General features: G+C 43.1%; 1 protein-coding gene and 1 pseudogene across 1 annotated transcript in view; both read left to right on the top strand.

Moving 5' to 3' along the window:
* TMEM132D (transmembrane protein 132D) overlaps positions 1-27,367 on the top strand; it is a 481,047-nt gene that overhangs the window by 284,490 nt on the left and 169,190 nt on the right. The gene's annotated exons all lie outside the window — the stretch shown is intronic.
* LOC114899028 lies at positions 19,115-19,443 on the top strand (annotated as a pseudogene).

The following is a 27,367-nucleotide window of genomic DNA, read 5'->3' as shown; positions in this document are numbered from 1 at the left end:
ACCGAACACTAAGGGAAGAACAAATTGGGGCGGGGGGGCAACAATGGAAATGGAAAGACCATATTGGAGGCTACTTTAATGGTCCAAGTGGAAAGAGATGAGAACTTGGGTTAGGATGATGGTGATATTGAAGACAAATGGAAGGTCTCGGGATGTCCTTTCTAAGTATAGCCGTCAGAACCTGCTTATAGACAAGGAGCGCGTTTGCACGGGGGAGATGAAAGAGCCTAGACTAGACGGTACAGTCCAGTAGGGCTCTCTGAGGTGATGCAAGTGCTCTAAAATCTGAACCTTCCAATATGGCGGCCATTGCCACGTGGGGTTATTGAGCTCTGGAAGGGTGGCTAATATCTCGGAGGAACTGAATTTTTATGTAATCGAATTAATTAAAATTTATATAGCCATATGAGCTGGTGGCTATCAGGTTGGGCGGTACAGTGCTAAGGTTTTGGCTTGAGAAGCTGAGGGTGCTGTCATGCTATTTTCTGAGGTGGTGGTCTGCACGTTCGCCACGTGGTCTGTGGACCTGCACTCCCTCTTCTGCACCCTGAGCTATGCCCCTGGAGTCTTTCCTGTATGGATTGCCTCCAGTGGGCTGGTTTGTCCACTGGATTCTGGTTGGGTCCAGTCAGTGGAGGGCAATGGAAGATCAGATATTGGGTGAAGAGAAAGGTTGGGTTTTGCGTCCCCCTACCTCCTTCCCTGATGGGCCACAGTCTCTCAATGGCTGTGTTGCTCTGCCAGTGGCATCAGCTCCTGTCAATCAACATTCTGGATAAGGGACAGGGTCAATACAAGTTGTGGGGTTTGTGTTGCAAATACAAGCATCTGTGTCCACATGCACCGATCGTTGTATTATTCACACTTCTTCTACGATTAGGTGAAAGTATCTGGTGCACCATTATGTCTTATTGTATAGTTCCTGCCCCCAAATGCATGCATGGAAATGCATATTATTTTATTATAAACGATTCCCTTTTATTTCTCCTTTTATAATTCAGTTAAGACATTATATTGATTTTTTGAAGCATGTGTGCTGATAGATTATATTCACTATGGTTCTTATTTTGGGATAGTAACAAATAAAATACTTCATTTGTTATATAAAAGGAGCAATAGCTCAAATAGGGCTGAAAACAATGGCGTTGGCAAGTGTTTTCTGTGAGGGCACGGGTAGTAAATATTTTCAGGTTTGCAGGCCATACGGTCTGTGTTACAGCAAGGCAACCCCACTCTTGTAGCTCAAAAGCAGCCATAACACAGAAGCACATGGGTGTGGCTGAGTTCCAGTAGAACTATTTCTGGGTGCTGAAATTTGAATTTTATGTAATGTACATGTGTCACCAAAAAAAGTATGCTTCTCTTGATTTTTTTCCAAATGTAAAAACTATTTTTTTCTCCCAAATATAAAAACTGCTCTTAGCTGCAGGCTGTACAAAAACTACAGCTCGCAGGCCATAATTTGCCCATCCCTGGTCTAATGTAGACATAGCCTCTTCTTACCTTTGTCTCAGTTTCTCCTTCTGGAGGTTGAGACCATCCCTCCCATGGGGTCCAGTCATGCTATAAAGCTTGACCTCCTTGCCTGAAGACTTCCCTAAAAATAGAAACAAATTTAAAAGGTAACATTAGCATGAGAAACGTGTATTTTCTGCAGTAAAGAGGGATGCGTTTCCCATCGTATTCCACTCTGTGGAGAGTTTCCACAAGATTCAGGCTAGCCAGAGCAGAGAGTCTGAGCCTTGATCAACATCTCAGGTTTGACAACTCAGCCCCATGCTTGTTAATTCCCCTCTTGACCAAACCCTTCTTGACACTTACAGTCAAATGAATGTCTCACATCTTTTCAGAGTCCTGGGAGGTCCCCCACCCTCAGGACGTTTATTCTTCTTAAATCTGCCTCAGTATCCCTCATGCTGTTTGGTTAACATCATCTTCCTCTTTGGTGATATCCACTGGATGATATAAAGATTCGTTGGCTGTACACCTTCCATTAACCTTTCAATTAGCCTCATTATCCAAGAGTTGAACGTGGTACAGGAAGGAGAGAGGTGGTAATGGATTTACGAGCGCGCTTGCCACCGAATCTCAGAGCCGACAATTCCTTGCCTCTTGAATTATTTCTCAAAGCCTGGCTGTCTCCAAGACCTCTGCAATCTTGGCAGCAATTACCAGAAGGTGAAAACACCGCTCAGAAAATGGGATTGCATGGACGATCCATAGGCTTTTCAGACATTTATGCCAACTTCCAAGCCGCTGTTGTCTCTCCTATCTGTGAAATTTATCTTTCTCACAAGAGAGACCACCTAAACCCAACTCAAAATTTTGGAAGATCTCAGGATCCACGTAATTTTGAGAGAACATCCAGCTCCACCTGGCTTATATGTCAGGGTCAGAGTTTGGCATTACATAGCATGTGGTCAGGGTCATGGTCCGTAAAATCCAACTTCATCAGAAAAGCCTTCCCTGACCACCCTATCTAATGAGCATGTTCAATCTCTGACCCCCTTATCTTCATTTTCTTTCTCGTCATGGTATTTCTTGATACCTAACATATCATAGATTGATTTTGTTTTGAGTTTGTTTGTTTGTTTTGTTTTGATTTTGATTTGAGTCTGCTTCCTGGAAATTCTCTCATCCATATTCCCATCCAGGAACCAGATTCATCCTCAGGCTGATTCCCTCTTGGTAGCAAAATGCTGAAGACTATACAGATTGCACATCTTCATTTTTCCAAACCCAGGGGGAAGATAAATGGTTCCTCAAAGAAATATCTATGGCTGTTAATGGGAGAGGAAAGAACTGGATGCTGAAAGGGGCACAAATGGATTCCACTGTGCCTCTTTATGTTGCCCAGTAGAGGTGAACTTTCATAGATTTTGCAGATTTGCTCTGCAAAGAAGCCTGCAAACCCATTAGACAAGACTGAGAATTCAGATGTCTGGCCACATAGCTTCTACAAAACCTGGTGACTCCACTATCCAAAAGTATTGTCAAGACATGAGTGAAGCATTTGTTGTCTTTTTAGTAAGAACTCAAGACTTTAAAATGCAGATGCAGTTCTATTTTTAGTTTTCTAAGGAACCTCCATACTGTTCTCCATAGTGGCTGTATCAATCTACATTCCCATCAACAGTGCAAGAGGGTTCCCTTTTCTCCACACCCTCTCTAGCATTTTGTTTGTAGATTTTTGATGACGGCCATTCTGACTGATGTGAGGTGATACCTCATTGTAGTTTTGATTTGCATTTCTCTAATGATTAGTGATGTTCAGCATCCTTTCATGTGTTTGTTGGCAATCTGTATATCTTCTTTGGAGAAATGTCTGTTTAGGTCTTCTGCCCATTTTTGGATTGGGATATTTGTTTTTTTGATATTGAGCTGCATGAGCTGCTTGTATATTTTGGAGATTAATCCTTTGTCAGTTGCTTCATTTGCAAATATTTTCTCCCATTCTGAAGGTTGTCTTTTCGTCTTTTTTACGGTTTCCTTTGCTGTGCAAAAGCTTTTAAGTTTCATTAGGTCCCATTTGTTTATTTTTGTTTTTATTTCCATTTTTCTAGGAGGTGCGTCACAAAGGATCTTGCTGTGATTTATGTCATAGAGTGTTCTGCCTATGTTTTCCTCTAAGGGTTTTATAGTGTCTGGCCTTACATTTAGGTCTTTAAACCATTTTGAGTTTATTTTTGTGTATGGTGTCAGGAAGTGTTCTAATTTCATTCTTATACATGTAGCTGTCCAGTTTCTTATTGAAGAGGCTGTCTCTTCTCCATTGTATATTCTTTCCTCCTTTATCAAGATAAGGTGACCATATGTGCGTGGGTTTATCTCTGGGCTTTCTATCCTGTTCCATTGATCTATATTTCTGTTTTTGTGCCAGTACCATACTGTCTTGATTACTGTAGCTTTGTAATATAGTCTGAAGTCAGGGAGCCTGATTCCTCCAGCTCTGTTTTTCTTTCTCAAGATTGCTTTGGCTATTCGGGGTCTTTTGTGTTGCCATACAAATTGTGAAATTTTTTGTTCTAGTTCTGTGAAAAATGCCATTGTTGGTTTGATAGGGATTGCACTGAATCTGTAGGTTGCTTTGGGTAGTATAGTCATTTTCACAATGTTGATTCTTCCAATCCAAGAACATGGTATATCTCTCCATCTGTTTGTATCATCTTTAATTTCTTTCATCAGTGTCTTATAGTTTTCTGCATACAGGTCTTTTGTCTCCTTAGGTAGGTTTATTCTTAGGTATTTTATTCTTTTTGAAGAACCTAGGGGCAGGACAGGGATAAAAATGCAGATGTAGAGAATGGACTTGAGGACCTGGGGAGAGGGAAGGGTAAGCTGGGACGAAGTGAGAGTGGCATTGACATATATACACTACCAAATATAAAATAGCTAGCTAGTGGGAAGCAGCTGCATAGCACAGGGAGATCATCTTGGTGCTTTGTGACCACCTAGAGGGATGGGATAAGGAGGGTGGGAGGGAGATGCAAGAGGGAGGGGATATGGGGATATATGTATATGCATAGCTGATTCACTTTGTTATACAGCAGAAACTAACACACCATTGTAAAGCAATTATACTCCAATAAAGATGTTTAAAAAAAATTTTTAAATGCAGATGCAGATGTCACGTAATAGAACAGCATGTGAAAAACAGCCCCAAATAAGAGAGTCTCCAGGGAACCTTATTTTCTTTCTTTTAGACCATGTTTGTCTTAGATAAGAAGCCATTCAGCATTCACCAGTGTTGGCTGTAAAGCATACGGGAAAGCGGAGAAATCTCATTTCATACAAAACATGAAAAATCTAAATACAAACATGTTGGTAATTGCGTGGCAGAGTCATAATGAGAAAAAATATATTAAACTTTTGGAAAATTTTTTTCAAATAGCACATTAAAGTATGTGTTTTCACAAAGTAGTGGTTGTCTCATGTGGGACTGAAATGTTTTCCCAGTCTTCTTTAACTCTGGGAAGTTATCAACAAAAAAACATTATTTTCTTGACAGATGCTAAGAACAGTGGAAATTTCAATAGATGCTGAAATTTGAGTTGGTGTAGAGTTAAAGAAAACTCCTTTTTAAGTAACAATTCCACAACTTCTTTATTCATCTTTGTGTGACGGATGGTAAATGCAGAGTTAGAGCTTTACCATGTGGGCAAATAAGAAAAAAAAAAAAATCTGCCATCTCCGTTTGTATAAACCAGTCTTTTCAGTTGTGTGGCTCGGTTATCCCTTAAATGTAGCCTAAGCAAAAGTGATTGATTTATCCTTAAATGCAATTTCTCTTTTGCTTCAGAGAGGAGGTAATGAATGCAAATGCAGAAGACATCACTTCCCTACTCTTACTTTGGTGGAGGAGACTATCTTTTCCTCTTTTTCTCCCCTCCTCTTTCTCCCCTATTCCTTTCTCTCCTCCTGTATTAGTCAGGGTTCTCCAGAGAAACAGAATCAATAGCAGATAGATAGATAGATAGGGACATAGATATATCTATCTCTACACCTATATATATATATCTAGACAGAGAGACAGACAGATGAGGAGAGATATATATTATATAATTATCTATTATTATTCTCCTTTTCTTAATGGTATGCTATATTATACTATATTAATATTACATTACAAACTAAGAAAAGGAAGAAATTTGTCCCTTTTTTCCCTCTCGGCGATGGGACGTCTCATCTCATCCTGTCCTGCTGTCAGACTGGGATTTGTACCAGCAGCTCCCCTGTTTCTCAGACCTTCAGACTCAGCCTGGACTTACACTGCCAGCTCTCCTGGGCCTTTAGCTTGTGGGATGCCTAAGGATCTTATTATTGAATTTATCAGGTGTCAGTGTGTTATCAGTTGAGACACTTTCAGAATGCAAGAAACAGGGGGCCCACTTCAAGCATGCAGACCCAACGAGCAGACTTCTCGTGCCACGCTCTAAGGAGTTTAGAGGGGCAGTGTCTGGGGTGGCCAGTCCAGGTGCCAACTCTGTTTCACTGTAATCCTCTCAGTCCTGCTCGGCTGTTGCGGGATGCTGTCCTCCACACTCCCTTCGTGGGTTATCACCAAACCACTGGAGCAAAGGGATCCAGCCACAGAGAGAACAGCTGTCCTCCAACTATCAAACGGAAGTCCTTCCTCTTGGTCAGCTCATTCCAGATTAAGCCATCACCTACCCCTAAACAGTCACCAGATACCCTGAAAAGTCTGAGGCTGGCTTCCTAAACTCATCATAGCCGAGGGGATAGTATTGACATGCTCGGTTAAGAGGGCAGGTAGCGTCGGCATTCTCCGAATCCACAGGCTGTAAGTGAGGGTGGATATTTGAATAAAACCAGGTTTCTGATAGTAAGGAGGGAAGGAAGAATGGAAGCATGAAATTACATGAAAGTTGCCTAGAAAATCCCTGGCAGAAAAATACAGGACAAATATGATTGCATAGGGTTTTGGGTGAAAGGAGTTAATTACCTTTCCATATCACGTACAAAACGAACCTTAAAACCTCCAACAAAAACAGTGAAACACTTCCTATAGAAAAGGTGATTGAAAACTCAAAATAATAGACATGTGAAGAAAGAACCCCTCCTTCATTAGCAAAACACACCTGTGTACAGTAGGAAACAAATGACTTCCCACCTTCGGAATATCACCAACGGTACCGTGGTCCTTACTGAAGCAAACATATTGGTCCTGCTATAGCTCATCGTCCATAGCTGATCTGAAATGCTTGGTGATATTAAAAGCTGAAGATTGAGTGTCAGCCAGGGTTTAAAGCCTTGAAATGTGTTTTTTTATAACCTGTGAATTTCCCACTAAAAGGGATTTTAACAAACATGAAACAGAGTAATCAGACAATCTGAAACTCAAGTCCAAACTAATTCTAATCACATTTTCCGAAAGAATCAGCCCTCTCCTTCAGAATCCGTTTAATTCTCTGTGGCTCGCCGGTGGTCAGTCTTTGGTTGATTAATTCATCTAAGGCTAGATTGTGTTTGTCTGTTAATTTCTCTGGAATGTGTTCACAAAGCTTGGTGTTCATCCCCAAGGCCGTAGCAAGTGCATGTGTATCCATTTTTCTACTAATAGAATGATCGTATGTGTCAGAGAGTATCATGGCTAGATCAGAAAAGATGGAATAAGTTACTCTGTAAGCTTTTTTAATTGTAAAAACATGAGAAATATTAACAGTAACAGGGAGAAGGGACTTTTTTATGCCTCGTCTAAAAAGGCAGCTGTACCGTAAAGCAGCAGAACGACTGCCCTGCAGCAGAATTCTTCAGAATTACTACCTGAGGGATGTAGTACTTACAGTTCAAAGTGATGTTTTTAACAGAACTTATTTTTCTTAAACGTGTCAGCAACAAACTGTGGGACAGGAAGCATTTAAACTGCTCCTGTGTTCCATGCAGATCTGTTTGCCTGACAATTTTAAAATGGAAATGGAGGCTATCAGTCCTTACGAATTTGTAGTTATATGCAAGTCTGATAAGATAACATATGGAAAAGCAATGGAGTAATTAAGAAAAGGATTTTGCTAAGCATGTTACCAGAGATCTGAGAGTTCTATCCATAAATCTTGCCTTTCTCCACTTCGAAAACATGTGTGACTAGCCAGTTAATTCTTTGAACGGGTATAAGCGCGTTAGGTATTACCTACCTCTTACTGGGTATAACAGATTCATCTTTTAAAAACATAGGAAAAGTTTGAACTCATTTCCGAGATACAAGACAGGTGGCAAAGTTAACCTCCCAGTCTATGAATCCAGGTAGAGTGATGGAACCCAGGGCCCATGTCTTTCTAGAAAATTCTGTCCTTAATTTAAAGAAATTCCCTTTGTGGTAATGAAGTTGGGGAATCATAATAAGCATACATTACTGAGAAAAGGGCTCAATCCTGCAAAAGAAAGAGACTGTCTCATTTATTGATTATCTAGGGAGTTATTGTGTTTTGTTACCTGACTCACCAGGTAGGCTCTTTATAGAACTTCTTATTTAAGCGTCACAAAAACATGAGAGGCATCATGGCCATTCTTCAGATGGGGAAACTGAGACTCATGGAAAGACAATAAGCTACTGAAAGTCACACGGCTAGAAAGAGTCCGGTACTTGTTAACCAGCAGGGTTTAAGTGTGGAACTGTGCCAGAAAGAATACGCAGAAGCATCACTTGCCCTCTGAACAGAGATGCAGGACATAAGGCACATCTATGTGCCTAAAGTTGAGCAAACGTACGACATCAGTCCCACACATGAATGGATGGTAAAGGTGTACTTCATGCAGTGATCCTGTATACATTCATCTTCAAACTGGAAGTCGAAAAAGCAGAGCTATGGTATGACTAAGTGGTAGATGGATGATGTTAGGAGCTTTCTAAATGACAGGAGAAAATAAACGAGACTCCCAAGAAATAAAACCCATGTCGCTGTCACCTCTTCTCATAGTAACTTGGGCAAGTTTCTGTCTTCCTATCTCCCTTTTCTTATCTATGAAATACTGCCTCATTGAGCCCATCCATTGAATAGAATTCTTGACATTTTGTTAGATCAGTGGTGATATGTTTCACAACAGCGTACGAATTTTCCATGTTATGATGGAATTTCCTCTACAGCACTCCCCGCTAGGGAACTGTATAGGCTCTTATGGATCTTCTCTGGGTATAGAGAATAATGCACTACCTCTTAGGGAAACCCACACCATAGACAAAATAGGTAAAGGTAAAGATATGGGTAAAATATGGATATGAATATGAATGATAGAGATAATTTAGCTATAGGTGACATATACATAAAGACAGACAGAGAGAGAGAGAGAGATTTGTAATGTTCAACATCTAGTGGATGGCATCTCTGTCATTTCACTATGCACTCAGGCCATCTTTGATACCCCTCTGTCCCGTATCCTTATATTCAACCCAGTACCAAGAACTTTTGATTTTACCTCCTAATTCCAAACCCATCCTTCTCTTCCATATCCACTGCCACTATCGTAGCTCAAATTATCTTCATTTCCAGTCATAACGTATGTTTCATCCACTCTTAATCCCTCTGCTTTCTGCTCTCTACATGGCAGACAGTAATCCTTTAGAAATTCAGCTTTGATGATGTTACTACCTTCCGTTTGAAACATGTGAATGACGTGACGTATTGCTCTGGGAAGAGACACCAGAATGCTTAACATGGCACGTGAAGCCTACTTACTGTCTGTGATCTACCCCTTGCCTACCTTTCCAGCCTCTTCTAGCATCATCGTCTTTTACAAGAGAGCTGAAAAGTGTCGTTTTCCCTGCCTGAGGAGTTGGCAAATCCAGTCTTTCTCCAGATTAAATACCTCTCAGTTCTTTCAACTGTTATCACTGTCTAAGCCAGGCGTTCTTCCCTAAATACGCTTGGGTTGGTTAGTGTCCTTGGAGATGACAGTTTCTCTTCTTTTCAGCATTCAATGGTCCATGAGTCTCAGTTTTGATCCCAAGCTGAATTTTTAGTCCTGGAACTGAAAATAGTATTCAGGGCATGAACCGACAAGAAGAGAGTGGAGCTGGGCTTTAACATCTTATTTGGGGCAACATATTCCCCCGAATGCCGGCCAGTTTGCCATGACCCTTCTTGGGAGGCTGCGTGGCATTGTCGACTCCCAATTACATAGATCTCTGCTCTTTTCACATGCGGGTCCTCAGCTGCATCTTATCACTGATTGTTCTGGTTCAGTGAGGGTTTGGGGCCAGGAAGCTAATCTCGTTGGATGCAGTCCATTGTCATTCCAGCTCCTTGAAATATTTTAGGATCCTGAATCTGTAATGGAGCATTTTGATGATACATCTCAGCTTGATGTCACGTGTGACTGTAATTAGCATCCTATCAGGGTCCGCATTCAATTCATTAGGAATTCTGAACAGAACGTGGATGAGGACAGCACCCTCTGTGGGATTCCAAAGCTTCTGAGATGAACACACATACATGCCGGCTTTTCTTCCGAACTCATGGGCTACTTTCTTGAACCCCTTTTCTCATTCCTTCTCATCTACCCCCCTGTTCTGCTCCAGGGAAGTCCTTAGAGTTCCTTTCTGCCAAATCTAATCCTTTGGTGATGGCATCCTTTCTTGTGATGTTAAATATCATCTAGTCACTGACAATTCCACCATGTATGTCTCTAGCCTGGAATTCTCCCCTGAACTCCAGTTTCCACAACTACTCTTGGCTGTTCAGTAGGTGTTTCACACTAGCATGTCCTAAACCAAACCTCTGATCTTCACCCTGCAAACGTATTCCTTCTGGAAATGTCCCCATTTCAGTCAATGGTAATTCCATCGTTCCAGTTGCTCAGACCCGAACTATGGAATCCTTCACTCTCAGACCTCACATCCAGTCTCTTGGTTGGTCCCAGTAGTTCTACCTTCACAATAAATCCAGAACCTGATCATATATCCGGCTAATACTCCGGTACAAGACGTCAGCGGACACGTCATCTTTCACTTCATCTTCAGTTCATCGTTTGGTTCCTCAAACTGTAAGTCCACGGGGGCAGGAATTTTTGTGTGTTTTCTTGCGTGTTTATTCTTAGTATCTAAAACAGTTCGTAGTACACAGTAAGTGTTCAAAAATGTCTCAGATGAATAAATCATAGACGCCCCCTCATTCAGATTCGTATCACTTCCCACCGTCCACAATAACACGACGAGATATTCTATCACTGTCTGGCCAATATCCCAGATACAACATGTCTACCATATTCTAAAAATTAATTAAAAATTTTCCCTAAACCTTTTCTTCTCATGTTTTCAGCCTGAAATCTGTTCTCAAACCAATAACCTAAGAGTTGTCCGTGGTACTGACTTTTCGTACCCTACGGGCCAACCAATAACCCTGTTAGTCTTGTCTCCAAAGTATATCCTTGAGTTTGATCTCTTCTGCTATTCCCCAGGTTTAAGACACTTTAATTTCTTGCCCTAACGACATGGTCTCCTGTCCTCTACTTTTGCCACACCCCCACTCCCACCTGATCCATTTTCCCCAGTAGCAGCTGGGAGATCTTTCCGAAACACCAGGCACCTACCCGTCCTTTCTGCCTAAGATCATTGCATCCAATTCCATCCACACTTACAGCAACATTCAAAGCTCTTACTAAGACTCAAAGACCCCTTCATTGTCTGGTCCCAACCTAGCTCTTTGACCTCATTCCCTAAAACCAACTCCCTTGCTGGTAAGCTTCACACTCCCATCCTTTGGTGTTCCTGAAACTTTCCCTGACCGCAGGGTGTTTGCACTGGCTGTTCTCCTGCCTGGAGGTCTCTTCCACAAGCATGTCTCACAGCTGACTCATCACTTGTCCTGTCCTTCTGTATAAGTTTTCTTCAGTCAGTGAAGAAATCAGTGTTGTACCCACCACCATCAAGACATGTTTATTCCATCACATGGCTCACCTGCTTTGATTTACCTTTAATTATGGGAACTTATCCTCCTTATTTTTACGTGTCCTTGCGAGTATTTTTCCCCACTAGATTTTAGACTTGAACACAGGGAGCTTGTCCACCTTGATGGATGCAGTATCCACACACCTAGAACATGAACTGGTACATAGTAAGGGCCCAAAATACTTGCTGGATGATTAAACGATGGTGCATGTAAGATCCAACCAATTAATAACGGAGGTTATTCAGGCATGACATGTCCTTATGAAGCCATAGCATCTTCTAGGGAGTGGTAGCTCTTTGTTAAAGTATGCATGATATTTTTAACAACCTTTTCTGCACCTCTGTGTTGATATCAGGCTTACTGATCTGCAGTTTTCATAACCGACTTTCTGTCCTGTCCGTTTTTGTTCATTGGAAATTATTCTGGGGCCTCTCTGTCTGTATATGGTTCCTCACAGGTTCATAAAGACACTATAAAGTCTGTCTGTCCCTCGGAGTGATACACCCAATTCTGGAGGCTTGCTCTCGCTTAAAAAGGCTTGGTGATGGCTTGCAAATTACTCACCCAACGTGGGTCTAATTCCTCCTTAACCACTCTCACTTCTGCTCTGATGACTTTCTGACAATGGAATCGAAGCAGAAATGGAAATGAGGTGTTTTGGTAGCTGATACCATTTTCCAGAAGCCTTCCTTTTCCTGGATGTTTGTGCCTGGAACCTTCTTTTTGCTCGGGCAGACCCGTTTGCTTTGCCATCCTGTTGCATATTCTGCCTTAAAGGACTTCAAGAGCCTCTGGATTGCAGCCAGATCTGGCCAGAGAGAAGCCTCTGGAAGCCCCAGCAGGAGGCCAGAGGGCAGCAATGGAGGGAGGCGGAGCTTCTTGCCTCCTGGCTGTCTCTCTGCGTGTTCCGCGGGGGGCGGTCCCTCTGCCAAACATCACTGCTCCTCCCAGCAGCGTCCCTCCTCCCCCAAGGGTCGGCAACAGCAGGGCAGGTGCTGGCTCCAGGTTACTGACGTTTTCTCTATGGTCCCTCTGTGTCGCCACCTTCCTAAATTAACCCTTAAACCTGCCCTCCTGTTTTCTGTGGGGACCCTGACTGATGCTCTAGGAATCCTCCCTCAAGGAGATTGGGACTGACATATATGCACCACTATTTATAAAATAGACAACTAATGACAGCCTACTGTAGAGCACAGGGAACTCTGTTCGATGTTATGTGGCAGCCTGGATGGGAGGGGAGTTTGGGGAAGAATGGATACATGTACACGTGTGGCTGAGTCGCTTTGCTGCGCACCTGAAACTGTCACAACCTCGTTAATCGGCTATAGTCCAACAGAAAATAAAAAGTTAAACAAAAAGAAAAAAGAGTGGATATATGTATACGTATGACTGATTCACTTTGCTGTACAGCAAGAAGCTAATGCATTGTAAAGCAACCGTACTCCAATAAAAATTAAAGTTAAAAAAAGACCCATTTCTCACCACAGCCCCCCAGCTGTCCCTTCCCTGGCCCAACTTAGACCTTCAGATGTTTTTGGCTTTCCTTCCTCTAGCAATCATTTGCCTTTGTGAAATCAGAATTTCAGTTTTCCCCCTTGGTCAGACCTCATCTAGATCTTCTGTCCGTAGAACTTTTTTTTCTTTTCTCAGAACTTTTAGAAATCCGGCTTCCTTCTGTGACCCTGCTTGGTGACAAGTGACTTTTTCCTGCTGACCACTTCCAACTCAGCCAGGTGTCTCGTGGGAATGTTCCAGGTGTAAAGAGTGACTCAGTTCTAGCTTTTATAGGCTGCTTTCTTAGAGTTTTCTGAGCTCTAGCTTCACTTCTCTTTTTTTTTCCAGGATTCCCTTTTACGTGATTTGACTGCCTCTTAACCTCCAGTGAGCTTGGAGTGCCCTGTGTTTCTTTTTCCAATAAGAGCTTCACTGAGCACATCTTAATGGTTCAGTCTGTAAGACTCCTAGCGCTCCTAATGTGCGGGGGCCAGTTAGCAAATAGGGACAGTGAAGGTCAGATTTCACGGGTCCTGCACCAAGCCCAGCTCTGCCCTACATGGTCAGGCTGGGAGTCCTTCTGAAACCAGACTGCAGGTTGGACCATCACCTACAGAGCATCTCTAACCATGTGTCACCCCAATCCCAATCCTACTTTCATCCCTACGGACGCCACCCACGTTCATGTGTGGAGAGAGAGAGAGCCAGAAATATATTAAGGAGACAAACCCCAGAGGGCTGTAAAGACAAGTCTTGGAACAAAAGCCACTGAGATAATTTGGTGCCTAATTGTGGTAAAGTAACTGCTAAACTAGTAATTAAATAGGCGACTGGACAGTTTACCACCTATTAAACCTCTGCGTTTAACAACAGCAACATGTCACCAGCAACCATAAAAAGAACGTTAAGACTCAACTTTCACAGAGAACCAGAGGGAACATAGGGTGGAGGACCCAGGTGGAGTCCACTCTTTTTTTTTTCTTTTATTTTTATTTTTATTTTTGGCTGTGTTGGGTCTTCGTCGCAGTGCATAGGCTTCTCATTGCGGTGGCTTCTCTTGTTGTGGAGCACGGGCTCTAGGCGCGCAGACTTCGGTAGTTGTGGCACGTGGACTCAGTAGTTGTGGCTCATGGGCTCTAGAGCGCAGGCTCAGTAGTTGTGGCGCACGGGCTCAGTAGTTGTGGCTCGCGGGCTCTAGAGCGCAGGCTCAGTAGTTGTGGCACACGGGCTTAGTTGCTCCGTGGCATGTGGGATCTTCCCAGACCAGGGCTCGAACCTGTGCCTCCTGCATTGGCAGGCGGATTCTTAACCGCTGCGCCGCCAGGGAAGCCCTGGAGTTCACTCTTTAGAGAAGATAGTGATGATGGCTTTTGCTCTTGACAGCCGTACCACATAGCTGGCTTGTGAGTGTGTTTGTTCAGGAGGTTACACAGGTGACATAAAGAGAGGAAGGGTCGGCCTCCCTCCAGTGAATGAGTAAACTGAGCCTCAGAAGAGCATCCCGTGCATCCTAAGGACTAACTCCTTGGCTCTCCTCTTACGTAAGCTACTTATCCTTCCTTAATTTTCCTTACAAATTTTGACCGAAAGCTACCTACTTCCTTTCCAGCAACTACCTGCCTGCCTTATAAGAATGTCATTTAGATGAACATCTAAAATGGAGAATTAATCAATATCGACCTAGAGTCTGCTATTGACCCCGTCCTGGTAGGGAGAGACCACTCACCTAGGACATTCTCCATTCTCATTCCATCGAATATTCTCTGCACACGTGTAGCTGGGAATGCCCCAGAAAGAATGGCTGAATTATGACTGCTTTTTCTTTTCCTGAACTCTAGTTGATAAATCCATCTAAGTGGCATGGGCTGTTTATCGTGTTTTATTATTCATTTGAGAATTAACTAAGTGGCATTCTGCTCTTTCTGGAGAATTATTTTATTTTGCAGCTGCAGTCAATTTATGATTTCTAAACAGGCAAGGGGTCGTTGATTATTTTCAAGGGAAATGATAGTCAGCAAGCCCTGCTTGTATTTTGATATGTTGGCCAAAGTGGGTTTTGTGACAGAGAGAAAATGGAAGGGAATTAATTAGTGAATCATCCTTTCGCGGATGGTTTACAAATGATTTACATACTGTACCATGAAATCAAATTATATTCCTTTTTCATAAAGAATCCCTTCTGGAGTTTTCCTCATTCGTTCAGTCATGCATATATTCTACAAATATGTACGTCTGTGTGTGTGCACGTGTCTTGAATATATTAGGTATAGTGTAAGGTTTGGTAAATAAAGCAGAGATAAATCCCACTCCCATGATGTTAGTGGTAAAGATGTAGGAAACAGATAATGAACAGGTAAATAAATAGCTAAGTGAACATTGCACGTATCAGACAACATGCTTTAAAATATCAAACAGAATATAGTGATGAAGAATTAAGGATTGGAGAAGGGGGACACTTAGTTTGGAAAATCAGAGAAGGTCAGCCTTAAGGAGGTGGTGTTTAAACTGAGGCTTGCGGGATAGAGACATGTCAGTCCTACACAGCTCAGGAGATGTGGGCGCTGCAGACAGAAGGAACCTTCTACAGGTGGGGTCTAAGGCAAAAAACAGCTCAAAGTGGCCAGGGTGGCCCGAGGGCAAAGAGTCAGAGAAAAGTGTCTCAAGATGAGCGTGAAGCGGCATCTGGGTTTTATTCCAAGTGCAGCGGTTAGAATTCGGGGGGGTGTCGATTAGAAAAATTTTAAATATATATTTTATGGATTTTAAATACTTTGTGAGTGGAGATTGTATTGGAGGAGGGCAGCGATGCAGGCAGCAGGAGAATTTGCGGACTGCTTTACAGCATCCTGCAGGGAAACGATGGCAGAGGGAGGGGCAGCGAGGAGGGGGCGGAGTCAAGTTACCTGAGGTGACATTGAGCCCCCTACATCGGAACCTTCAAGTTGCGAACTTTCAGAGATGGCGAGTGTGCGTGCGCATGTCCAATCAGGTAAGCTAGTTCACGTGTCTGTGTCTGGCGTACATTGTCACGTACGTGCACCCTCTGCAAGTGGCTGTGCTCTTGTGTGCTTTACTGTACGGTACTGTATAGACTACAGCAGTACAGCACCTTTATTTCGAGCCCAGGATGTCCAGAAACAAGCGTAAAAGCAGCAGTGATGTAGCTGGTACTACTGTACTTTTCAAGGTCCTGTGCTGTAAGATTAAAAATGTTTAATTTATTTTTTGTTTGCTTGTTTTTTATGTATTATTTGTGTGAAATGTATTCTAAACCTATTACAGTACAGTACCATGTAGCCGACTGTGTTACTTGGGCACCTAGGCTGACTTTGTTGGACTTACGAACAAACTGGACTTAAGAACGCGATCTCGGAACGGAGCTCCTTCGTATGTAGGGGACGAGCTGTATAATAATGAGAGCTGTTGAGCCTTTTGCTGGTGGATGGTCATGGGGGCCTCGAGAGAGAGAAGAGGATCCTGATAAGTCTGTGTCTGATTTCAAATAAATGGAAATCAGGAGGCGTTTGCTACGAACTGGAGAGGTGAAGAAGGGGGTGGCATGATTTCAGGGAGAAATCAAAAAAAATGTAGTTTTCGATATGTACATTTGGGGATGCTTGGGAAATAGGAAGAAGAGTTAAGGTTATGTTAAGGTTATGACCTTCCTATAAATCAGATGTTCATTGCCAAAAAGAATCTCTAGGCTTGAATTACCAACTAAGCACAGCATTGAAGCTTAAGCTGTGGTATCTCCACTGGTGTTTTTTGTTTTTTTAAAATAGCAGTAATAATAACAACAAGGGAGTCATTTGCTGAATGCCCGCTCTCTGTTAGGTGCACAGTAGGTGCCTTATAGCTGCTGTCATTTATAAAAATTATATCCTTTCCATGGTGTTTTTGAGTTTCTCTCGACTTCTAGAAGCTCTAAAATCTTTCTGCATTAATATACACTACCATTTTCAAACTAGTAGCACTAATTTTAAAACAAGTTTAAATAGTACCTCTATGAATGTCACGCGTTGCATTTGGAATCGCTAAATTTGCTTAGGGAAAAAAATCCAGGGTAGTCTTTGCTCGGTGCCCTGTGTTGCTTCTTTATTTCAGATCTTGAAATACTTGAAGAAGAAGCCTGGGTTAAAGGCTCACCAAGTCCCCCAAAGCTACCTGTTTCCAGATTTACCTGTTGTCCATAAGCTGATCCTTAGGACCGCTTGTATTCCTACCTCTCCCTTGGCCTGTAGGATATGCTGATGGCCACATCTGCATCCCGCCTGTAGCAACTGGACGCAAAGATGGTGGTGGTCTGGACTGATATGCACTCCCCTGACCCTGGATTTCTCATTATCACCCTCATTTTTCTCTGCACCGTGATCTCCTCAAGTCAGCACGTCCCAAACAGATGATCCATGGAACACTGGTGCCCTGAGTAGTATTGATTTTGTATTTTAAGAAATGCTTTGCCAGGGGTGTAAAATGCTGGGCTAACCAAAGTTAGCAGGATTCTCCACAGTAAGGCCACCCAGAACTGTAAATAACGATCCTTTTCTGCATGAGAGGAATTAAGATTTTCTTCACCATGGAATCCCATTTGCCAATGGATTTCTCCCAAATCACAATGACCACCATATGTAATTGTTCGATGGAATGCAGTTTGGGATCTCTTAATTGGAAATATATTTCCAATTTCTCTTTTGGAAAGAGATGAAACATAAGTAAACAAATTGAAAATGTAAAGGCGGGTAAATTACTGAAGGCTTGGTATGCTAACATTGGTTTTCAGACCTCTTTTCAGCTATGGAACTTCTCTACTGGGTCTCCCTGAAGAAGTCCTTTGATTTCTTTTTAATCTCTATCTGCTCAGGGGACAATATTATCAAACTCTTGATTTTGAGTGGATGTTGTGAAAAGAGACAGGACTGCATCACTTAGATGTGCTTTTTAGCTTTTGGTATCTGAGGTGTTATATAAATCCCAGGCCTTGTTTGTACTGTGGTTATAATAAGCAGTGTAACTTTTCTACTGGGTAACCCTGAGATAACATTGTCAGAGAAAAAGAAATGGCTGAACAGAACCACTTCTACGAGTTAAACCCATTCCCTGACAGCTGGCTCGTGGGCGAGTTGCTGAATTCTGAGATTTGAAGTGGCATTTACAGAAGACCTTATTTTGAGAAGGCACCACAGAAAATTATAACAAGTGTTATTTAACAGCTCTAATTATGATTTTTCCCCCTCTCTCTGCTTGTATCTACAATTTGATCCAAATTAATATTTATTTATACTAATAATAGCCAAGCCAGATGGATTGCTCACTCTGTACCAAGCAGTGCTCACAAGGGCTTTGCATGAACTAACCCATTTAATCTTCACGATAACCTAGGAGGTGGGTGCTGTTATTGTCCTCATTTTAATGATGGTGAGACTGAGGTTAAGAGAGGTTAAGAAACTGACCAGATTCTAACTCAGACAGTGTAGCTCCAAAGCTCACACTCCTATCGTGCTATCTTTCATCAGCCTTGCAATACATCGCAGAACTCTCTGTGCTCAGACATCGATTCCTGCCCAATTCCTTCACCTTGACTTGGTGACTAACACAGAACTCAGTGTCCTACTCTTTGGGGGCCCTTGGCCAAGCCTCAGGAATACAGTGACACTTGGACTCCGTGAAACTCAAATCAAGCTTCCACTTCCCAGATATCAGCAATGCGTGTAGGCGTCCGCTGACGTTGATGAGCAGCTCAGACTTAGAGCAATAGTGCTTTAGTTTCCGGTAATCTCTATGAAGCCATGCTTCCTCCAACTTTCTGGAGCACGTGTGAGTTTCTTGTTCAGATGCCTTTGATCATTTTTGAATTCGATGCAGCATTTAGCAAGCTGTTAATATAAGCTCGCACTGTGCTTCCTATTTGGGGTACAATGCTGAATTGGGCGGATAAGGCCTCTGCTGTCAGTTAAATTCCTTTCTAAGGAAGAGACCGGCACTGCCCAAGTGACACCAAAATCCGAACAGTTGAGAACAGTTTAGTTCGTGGTGGGTCCACGTAGTGTGGGTGTGGGAAGGTGCGGGCTTCTTTATAAGCACAGTTAGCCTTTAAGAGACCTGGATATCAAGAAGGGCTGGCAGTGTGAAGATCCGGGGTCCCAGGGCACCAGACAAAGAGAGCAGCAAGTTCTAACAACAAATGAGAAGACCCAGGTAGGCGGTGATCCCGGTTGAAAATGGTGGCAGCAGCTGGATCCCGGGTTTCTGGGCCGCTGGGTCGTTCCCGGCTGCAGCTGAGTCGGCCTATGTCGAGTGGTGCCCACAGCGAGCAGGGCTCAGCTCGCATGTGGAAGGCCCTCATCTGCCTCGTGGCGCTCCCCAGGGTGGAGCGAGCGTGCTGGATGTCTTCCTGAAGTCGCGCCACGGAGAGGAGGACAGACCGGAGGCGGTCGACTACCCTCATCTCCGCATCAGGTCCAAGCCCTTTCCCTGGGAAGATGGTAACCGTATCCTTGTCCATAACCCTCACGTGAATCTGCTTCCAACTGGCTACGAAGATGAATAAAGAGAACCTGGACCACTACAGTGGGGACCACAGCACTACTTTGGGCCATTACTCTGCACACATGGACCAGAAAAGTTAGGGGACCTTAAGCTCACCTTCTTGTGTCCGGTGATGACCGTTATACTTGATATCTTCCATCCCTTTGCGTATGGCAGGAGATGGCTTAAATAAATAACTTACTCATGAGCTGAAAAAATAAAAAGACCCAGGTATGCTTGGGACACGAGGTCAGAGTGGGGGACTGTTACAAGATGACATGAGAGAGGTTGGCAGGGCCTTGGAGAAGATGGGGTCTTTTAGGGCATGATCTGGAATTTGAATTTTGTTGTAAGTGCAGAGTTGAAAGGTAGGGAGTTTACACTTTAAAGGATCACCCCAGCCAGTGTGTGAAATCCAGAGGGGATGTATTGAGTCAAGGGCACTGCTTCGAGGCTCTGAGCATCCAGTGATGTTGGAGGTGGGCTGCAGTGAGACAGTGCAGATGAAAAATCGGGTGGAAACATTGACGCTTGGAGCTTGCGGGTGGATTCAATATGTGGGGATGGAATTAAGAGTAAGAACTTGTAAGTGGAGTAGAATACACTGGGTTTTACTTTTTGGTTCTTCCTCTATCAAAGCAGATGCAGAAGTGAGGGAATCACCATCAGTGAGGGAAAACAAACCAGACATGAACAGGCTGTGGTAGATTACACTGGGACCCCAGCCCTCCGTCCCGTATTTTATAGCTGCGTCCCTGCCTGCTGGTGGGTGGAGTTCACTTCCTTTCCCGTTAACTTTGAACTTAGCCACGCGACTTGCTTTGGCCAAGGCGATGTTGGCGGAGGTGAGCAGAGCAGGTGCTGGAAATGTGCTTACGTGGCCGGGTTTGCCCTCTCGTGCTTCTGACGTCGTTACGAGAAAAACATCCCGTGTAGTCAGGCGGCCCCAGAAGAATGAGAGACATGTGGAGCGGACCTGAACCCCGTGTGGAGCCTGGAGCCAAGTTCTGTGGACCTTCTGAGCCCAGCTGACCCGCAGCCTGAAGCAGAGCATCGCCATCTGATCCACGGATCAGGGATGCTGAGAATAAATGCTCCGTATGGTACGCCGCTGGCTAACTGAGGCAGAGCCCTTCAGAGGCACCAGCCCAGCCGTAGGAAGTGTGGCAGACAAGCCTTATGAATATGGATAAGCCCTGCTCTGCCTCTTCATAAGCAAAGCCTTTGGAGCCTGGGAATCTGCTAGGATTCACAGCAGCTACAGTGTATGTCCTTAAGATAAATGCTGTAGATAGATAATAAGAAAAGAAAAGAGAAAAGAAAAAAGAAAAGAGTTGATAGCTCTCCAGGCCTTTTGGTGCTGTGAAGGTCTTTAACAATGCACCTGCGAACTTACGGTTACCAGAGGGGAAGGTCGGGGGGAGGGATAGACTGGGAGTTTGGGATTGACATATATACACTGCTATGTTTAAAACACACAACCAACAAGGACCTCCTGTATAGCTCGGGGAATGCTGCTCAATATTCTGTAATAACCTAAATGGGAAAAGAATTGGTACAAGTATGTGTATAACTGAATCACTTCGTTGTACACCCAGAACTAACACAGCATTGTTAATCTACTATACTCCAGTATAAAATAAAAATTAAACAAACAACAAAAAAAAACAATGCACCCGCTTAAAATATTCTGTTCCCTCCCAGAGACATCGTCATTTGAGACAACAGAATACGGTGCTTAAAAGGCAGAGCCCGGAAATTAGACAAGGCTGACAGTGAATTCTGTATCTGCCACTTCTTTGCTCTTGGTGTTGGGTATTTCAGGTAATCTCCCTAAACCTCAGTTTCCTCATCTGTTAAATGAGGCAATGATACCCACCCACTCAGCTTGGGGAGGAGGGTAGATGATGTAAGTAAATAATACATAAAAGTCCTAGAACAGTGCCTAATACAACAGAAGTGCTTTGGTTCCCAATCTGAAAAATAAGAAGAATGTCTGTGCTTTGGAAGCAAGTTTGATGATGAGGTAAATTACCATGGACACTTCAGTCTCCTGTGTGAGTCTCTTTTCTTTAAATATCTCCCCAAAGGTCTTTGCTCAACATTTACTGAATAAATGTTAAGAGATAGAGAAGAGTGGGACAATGCCGTGAGCCCTCAGCCCAGCCACGAGCTCTGTACTGGGATGTGCCCTATACAAGCACCCAGAAGACAACCCAGATACTTATAATACAGGGACCTGAGAAACCAGACTCTGGGAAAAAAAATCAAACATTAGCAAGAAGCTTGAATAAATGACACAGCCAAACCCAGGGCTTGCTCCAATGGGACAGTCCTTTCTAGAATGAGAGTTTGTGCTTTGATTTCAATCATCCACTTTCAAGACTGTGTGGGATAAAGAATGGCCCCTGAGATGTCCACATCCTTAACTCTGGAACCTGGGAATGTTAACTTACGTGGCAAAAGGGGCTTGGCGGATGTGGTTAAGGGTGTGACATGAGGTGGTTGCCGTCATCATCCACATGGATGTGATTACAAAAGTCCTGATAAAGGAGAGAAAAGCAGAGAATTGGCTACAGTAGGACACGCACGTGAGGATTTTTCAGAGGAGCCTGGAGGGAAGCAACAGATTGGAGTGATGCTGGAAGGGGCCACAAGCCGTGGAATGCTGGCAGCCTCTGGATTTGTATGGATATGTATATGTTTTTTAAATTTATTTATTTATTTATTTTCGGCTGCGTTGGGTCTTAGTTGCGGCACGTGGGATCTTTTGTTGCAGCATGCGGGCTTCTCTCTAGTTGTGGCACGAGGGCTTTTGTTTTTCTCTAGTTGTGGCTCATGGGCTCCAGAGCACGTGGGCTCAGTAGTTGTGGCGCACGAGCTTAGTTGCCCCGCGGCATGTGGGATCTTAGTTCCCCAACCAGGGATCGAACCCACGTCCCCTGTATTGGAAGGCAGATTCTTAACCACTGGACCCCCCAGGGAAGCCCCAAACTTTGGATATTTGGAAATGCAAGGGGACAGATTCTCCCCCTGAAGCTTTCAGAAGGAACATGCCCTGTGGACACCTTGCTTTTATACTTCTGACCTGCAGAAGTGAAAGAGAATCCATTTGCATTGTTCTGAGCCGCCGGGCTTGTGGTCATGTGTTAACAGCAGCAACAGGAAACGAATGCAGGGTCCTTAACAGGTATTTGTATGTGTGTGAGCTCTTAAGTTGGGCGGGGCCCGGCGTGCTCATCTGTAGGCCTGTTCTTCCATCCCTAGCCCTGGCTTCCAAACAACATCGAATGTCTTTTCACTTGAGAGGGTCAATGACATTCCCGTTTTTATGACTCTCAGAATTCTCTCCTTTTACAGGGTGACTATCTGGCAAGGCGCCGTTTGCTCTGCGGGTTCATAGCTTCTCTGAGCATTGATTGGCCAATGGGAGTATTGCATTCACACCCCACACTCCTGCATCTTTATAAAGTAGCTGCTCCGGTATTCACCATTGCCTCTAAGATGAGTTGGCTTCCCTGTACATTTTGAAAGGCCCATTAAAACAGTCATTGTTCTCTGAATCTTCTTTGTGCCCAAACTCCAAATGTGCAGAGACTTGCAAAAAAAGAAAGAAAAAAAAAAGTGAGGGTTTTTTTTTTCCCCTTCATTTTTGCACTTTTTTTGGTCAACTTCTAAAGCACTCAAGTTATCTTTGTGTTTGACTAATTTCAGATTTTGAAAGCACAAGGAAAGGGCTCGAGGTTTGACGCTTGCCTAATGGTTCACTGAAGAAACTGGTTTAACTTTACAGCACAAAAGGTTCATAGAAATGATAGCTCCCTCTTCTTTAGCACCGCTATGAGAACATCCTGAAGGACATCTGAGAAAGATGTTGGGTACCCTTCCCTTTTGTCTCAGCAGTGAATTAAATTTAGTGCGAATGAAGATGTCAAAATGATATCTGATTATTAATAGTGTCTGCAGGTTCCAAGAGTTTTTTAAAAAATGTCAGTTGTTCTTTAAAAATGTCCAGTTTGATGAGAGACGGGATGGTGGAGATTGTCATGAGTTGTCACACCTAAAACATTTTCTGAGCTGCCCTAGCTTTCTGTAAATGATTCTTTATATCATTTTGGACCAAAGTGTGCTTTTCAGAAACATCGGTCTAATGTGAAACTGTTAAAACCCTTTGTTGCAAGTGACTGTAAACCCAATTCAACTAGGTGAAACAGAAGAGAGGCATTGGTCAACTTCCATAAGAAACAGTCTGCACGTAGGTTTCAGGTATGGCTTGATCCAGGAGCTTAAACACTATCATCAGGATGCTTGCTGTACCCACTGTGAAATTTAGCCAGGCCAGAATCACCCACCATGGCCTTTGGAGGGCAGGGTAAGAGAGCGGTAAGGACTAAAGAATTTCTATCAGTTACACATCTCTGTGCCATTTCAGACCTTCCCTGAAGGCCAGGTCCACCTGGTTCAGGGACATTGGGCTGTTTTTTCCAGCTGCTGTAGCACTAAGCTCCCTGACGACACCAGGGAATTTGCTTTGGCACAAGAAAACAGTGCCTGACCTTAGGCCTGTGCTGTCCCGCCCTAGGGCTCTCTTGTTCACTCTGTAACGTGCAACATTTTCTGGACAAGTACACACACGCTACCCAGAAGCAAAGAGGAATTAGCGTCCTGCAGGGCACACCTTTGACCAACAAAAGATGGAAACTAGTGGATAACCCCCTCCCCAGGTGGACGGATCTGAGAAGCATCCATTAGTATGGTCTCCCAGAAAAGAGTCTGGCAGATTTGGGCAGTTTCTCATGCTTGATATCAAACACTGGCCAACTCCTTCACGTGTGTTCATCAGATTCCTTCCTTCCCTGCCCCTCTCCTTTTTCCCGGCACTTCTGCCCCAAGGCTGGCACGCCCCTCGTGCATTCACAGCACGTAACTTCTGCCTCGGGCTCTGCTTTCTGTACAACACAGGTTGAGTGACTATTTATGATTTATTTGGAAGAAGTGGGTGCCTTTTCTTTCTTAGATGCCTTAAAGTACCTCACACACCTAGGACATGATGGAACTCTGGGGAGGAAGATAGACTTCAGTAAAACAGGTTTTATCCAGATTTACGTAGTGCTCAGACATAGAAACAAGAGCATGGTTCGGAAGCTTCTAACACTTGTCCACTGATCATGCCGCATGGCTGTGAAAAGCATGAAGGCAAAGTACATGACGCAGGAGATTCTTTCATCCTGCCCAAAGAATATCTTGTTGCTTCTAGAACAGAACATAAAGGTGATTTAGAGGTGATTAGAGAGGTAACTCTGGTGTAGTGCAGTTAGATTAAAATATCTGTTCTGTTGTCACCAGTGGCAGGATTCTCTACTTTTTTAAGGCTGAATAATATTCCATTGTATACATATAGTGCATTTTTTTAATCCATCAATGGACATTTAGGTTGTTTCCATATCTTGGCTATTGTGAATAAGTTTGCAATCATTGCAATGCAGGGGTGCAGATCTCTCTTCCAGATACTGATTTCATTTCCTTTGGATATATACCCAGAAATGGGATCACTGGATAGTAATGGTAGGTCTATTTTAAATTGCAGGGGGCGGGGGACCTCCATTCTGTTTTCCATAATGGCTGCACCAACTTACATTCCTTCCAAGACATGAGACTGTGAAATAAGCTGGACAGAGAAACACAGACACTCTCTGGTATCATTTATATGTGGAATCTAAATAAAGAAAAGTTGAATTCATAGAAACAGAGAGTAGAATGGTGGTTACCAGTGTCTGGCGGTGGGGAAAATGGGGAGATGTTGGCCCAAGGGTGCACTCTTCTAGTTATAAGATGAATAAGTTCTGGGGGTCCAGTATACAGCGTGGTGACTGTAGTTAATAATTGTGTATTTTTTTACTTGAAATTTACTAAGAGAGTAGATGTAAAGTGTTCTTTCAAAAAGAAGGTAACGGTGAGGTGATAGATGTGTTATTTAGCTTGATTGTGATAATCATTTCACAATTATACATGTGTTAAACCATCGTATTCTGCACTTTAAATATATTATAATTTCATTTGTCAATTATGCTTCAGTAAAGCCGAAAACACTTTTCGTATTAAAAAATACCGGTACTGCCATTTTCCTTTTGACAATCCAGTTGTTATTCAGTCCAAGCATCTCTCTACAACACCATTGGGAGGTTTAAATGGGATAATGCCTTCAAATTCTCCCAATACATACAACACAGTCAAAAGGCTTTATTGTTGCCAAATCTAGATTTCTGTGGTGGATCGTTTACTTATATTTATGATCGTATTAGGGCGATCCAGAGAAACAGAACCAATAGTATATATACAGGCGGATCTCAGAGATACTGTGGATTTGGTTCCAGACCACTGCCAATAAGCAAATAGCACAGCAAAGTGAGTCACATGAATTTTTTGGTTGCCCAGTACATATAAAAGTTACGTTTGCACCGTACTGTGGTCTGTTAAGTGTGCAATAGCATTATGTCTAAAATAACACGAAACACCTAAATTCAAAACTACTTCATTATTAAAAACACTAACCATCATCTGGGCCTTCAGCAAGTCACAGTTGTAACATCAAAGATCACTGACCACGGATCACTGTAACAAACATAGTAATACTGAAAAAGTTTGAAATATTGAGAGAATGACCAAAATGGGACCCAGAGACACAAAGTGAGCAAACGTTGTTGGAAGAAAGGGCATGGACAGACTTGCTTGATACAAGGTTGCCACAGACCTCCAATTTGCAAAAAAAAAAACCCCACAGTATCTGCAAAGCACAATGAAATGAGGTCTCTGCCTATATATACGTTGTACTTTTACACATATATGTATATATAGACACACACATATATACATTATATATGTGTGTATATATACATATACAATGTATGCATTATATATGTATGTTTAATGTATGTATACATTATATATGTATGTATACAGAATTTTATATATAGATATACACATACATATATATATATATGAAGAGATTTATTATAAAGAGCAGTTACGGAGTCCGGCAAGTCTGAAGTCTGCAAAGTAGACTAGCAGACTGAGGACACAAACAGCTAATGTTCCGGTGTGTGTCCAAAGGCCGTCTTCTACGGAGCCAGGAAGAGCCACTGTTGCAGTGAAGTCCAAAGGCAGTGTGCAGCAGAATTCTCTCTTGCTTGGCAGGGGCCGTTCCTTTTGTTCTGTTCGGGCCTTCAACTGATTAGATGAGGCCCACCACATTATGGAGAGCAATGTGCTTTAAATGTTAAAATCTCATTCAAACACATCCTTACAGAAACACCTGGGATAATGTCTTAAGCAACGCTCTGGGCGCCCCATAGCTCAGTCAAGCTCATGCATAAAATTAACCATTGCAACAGTGAAGAATCTTTTTTTTCAAAACACCCATCACCTGAAGAAGAAAGTAAACAGTCATATAAGAGATTTCAACAAAATATTGAAATGGTGGAAAGAAGACTCTCAGGTGGTCACTGAATTAGCAGACCAGAGGTAGCTAACCGCCTGCAGAGAGGTCTGGGGGATATACTGATTAGGAGAGAGAGAGAGGCAGTGTGTGTGCGGCAGAGAGAGAATAAAAAAGCTCAGGACTTGGAGGTTCCAGTTATCTTGGAAATCAGCGTGAGGTGCTACTGAAAACAGGAAGTCAAGCTGAAACTCTATGTAAGAAATACTTAACCCTCCCAGAGCCCCTCCTGCAGCCCTTGCTAGTGTCACCTGTCCACCAAGCTCCCACTGTGAGACAGAAGGGTTGCTGTCTGGACAGGGTTAGTGAGAAAGGCTCTGGCCCTGCTGAGAGGCTCTGTCCTGAGCAGGAGACTGTGCTAAACGATTGCACACCCCATGGTGAGATGCCTCCCCGTGATGCCTTCCTTGTTTGAGCCCCAGATCACTAACACAGGGCAAGCAATTTTATG

The sequence above is a fragment of the Monodon monoceros genome, unplaced genomic scaffold (genome assembly GCF_005190385.1).
Source record: "Monodon monoceros isolate NGI ecotype Baffin Bay Population unplaced genomic scaffold, NGI_Narwhal_1 Super_Scaffold_1, whole genome shotgun sequence".
Classification (NCBI taxonomy): Eukaryota; Metazoa; Chordata; class Mammalia; order Artiodactyla; family Monodontidae; genus Monodon; species Monodon monoceros.
Note: the sequence above shows the minus strand (reverse complement) of the source record. Positions and strands in the feature narration are given on the sequence as shown.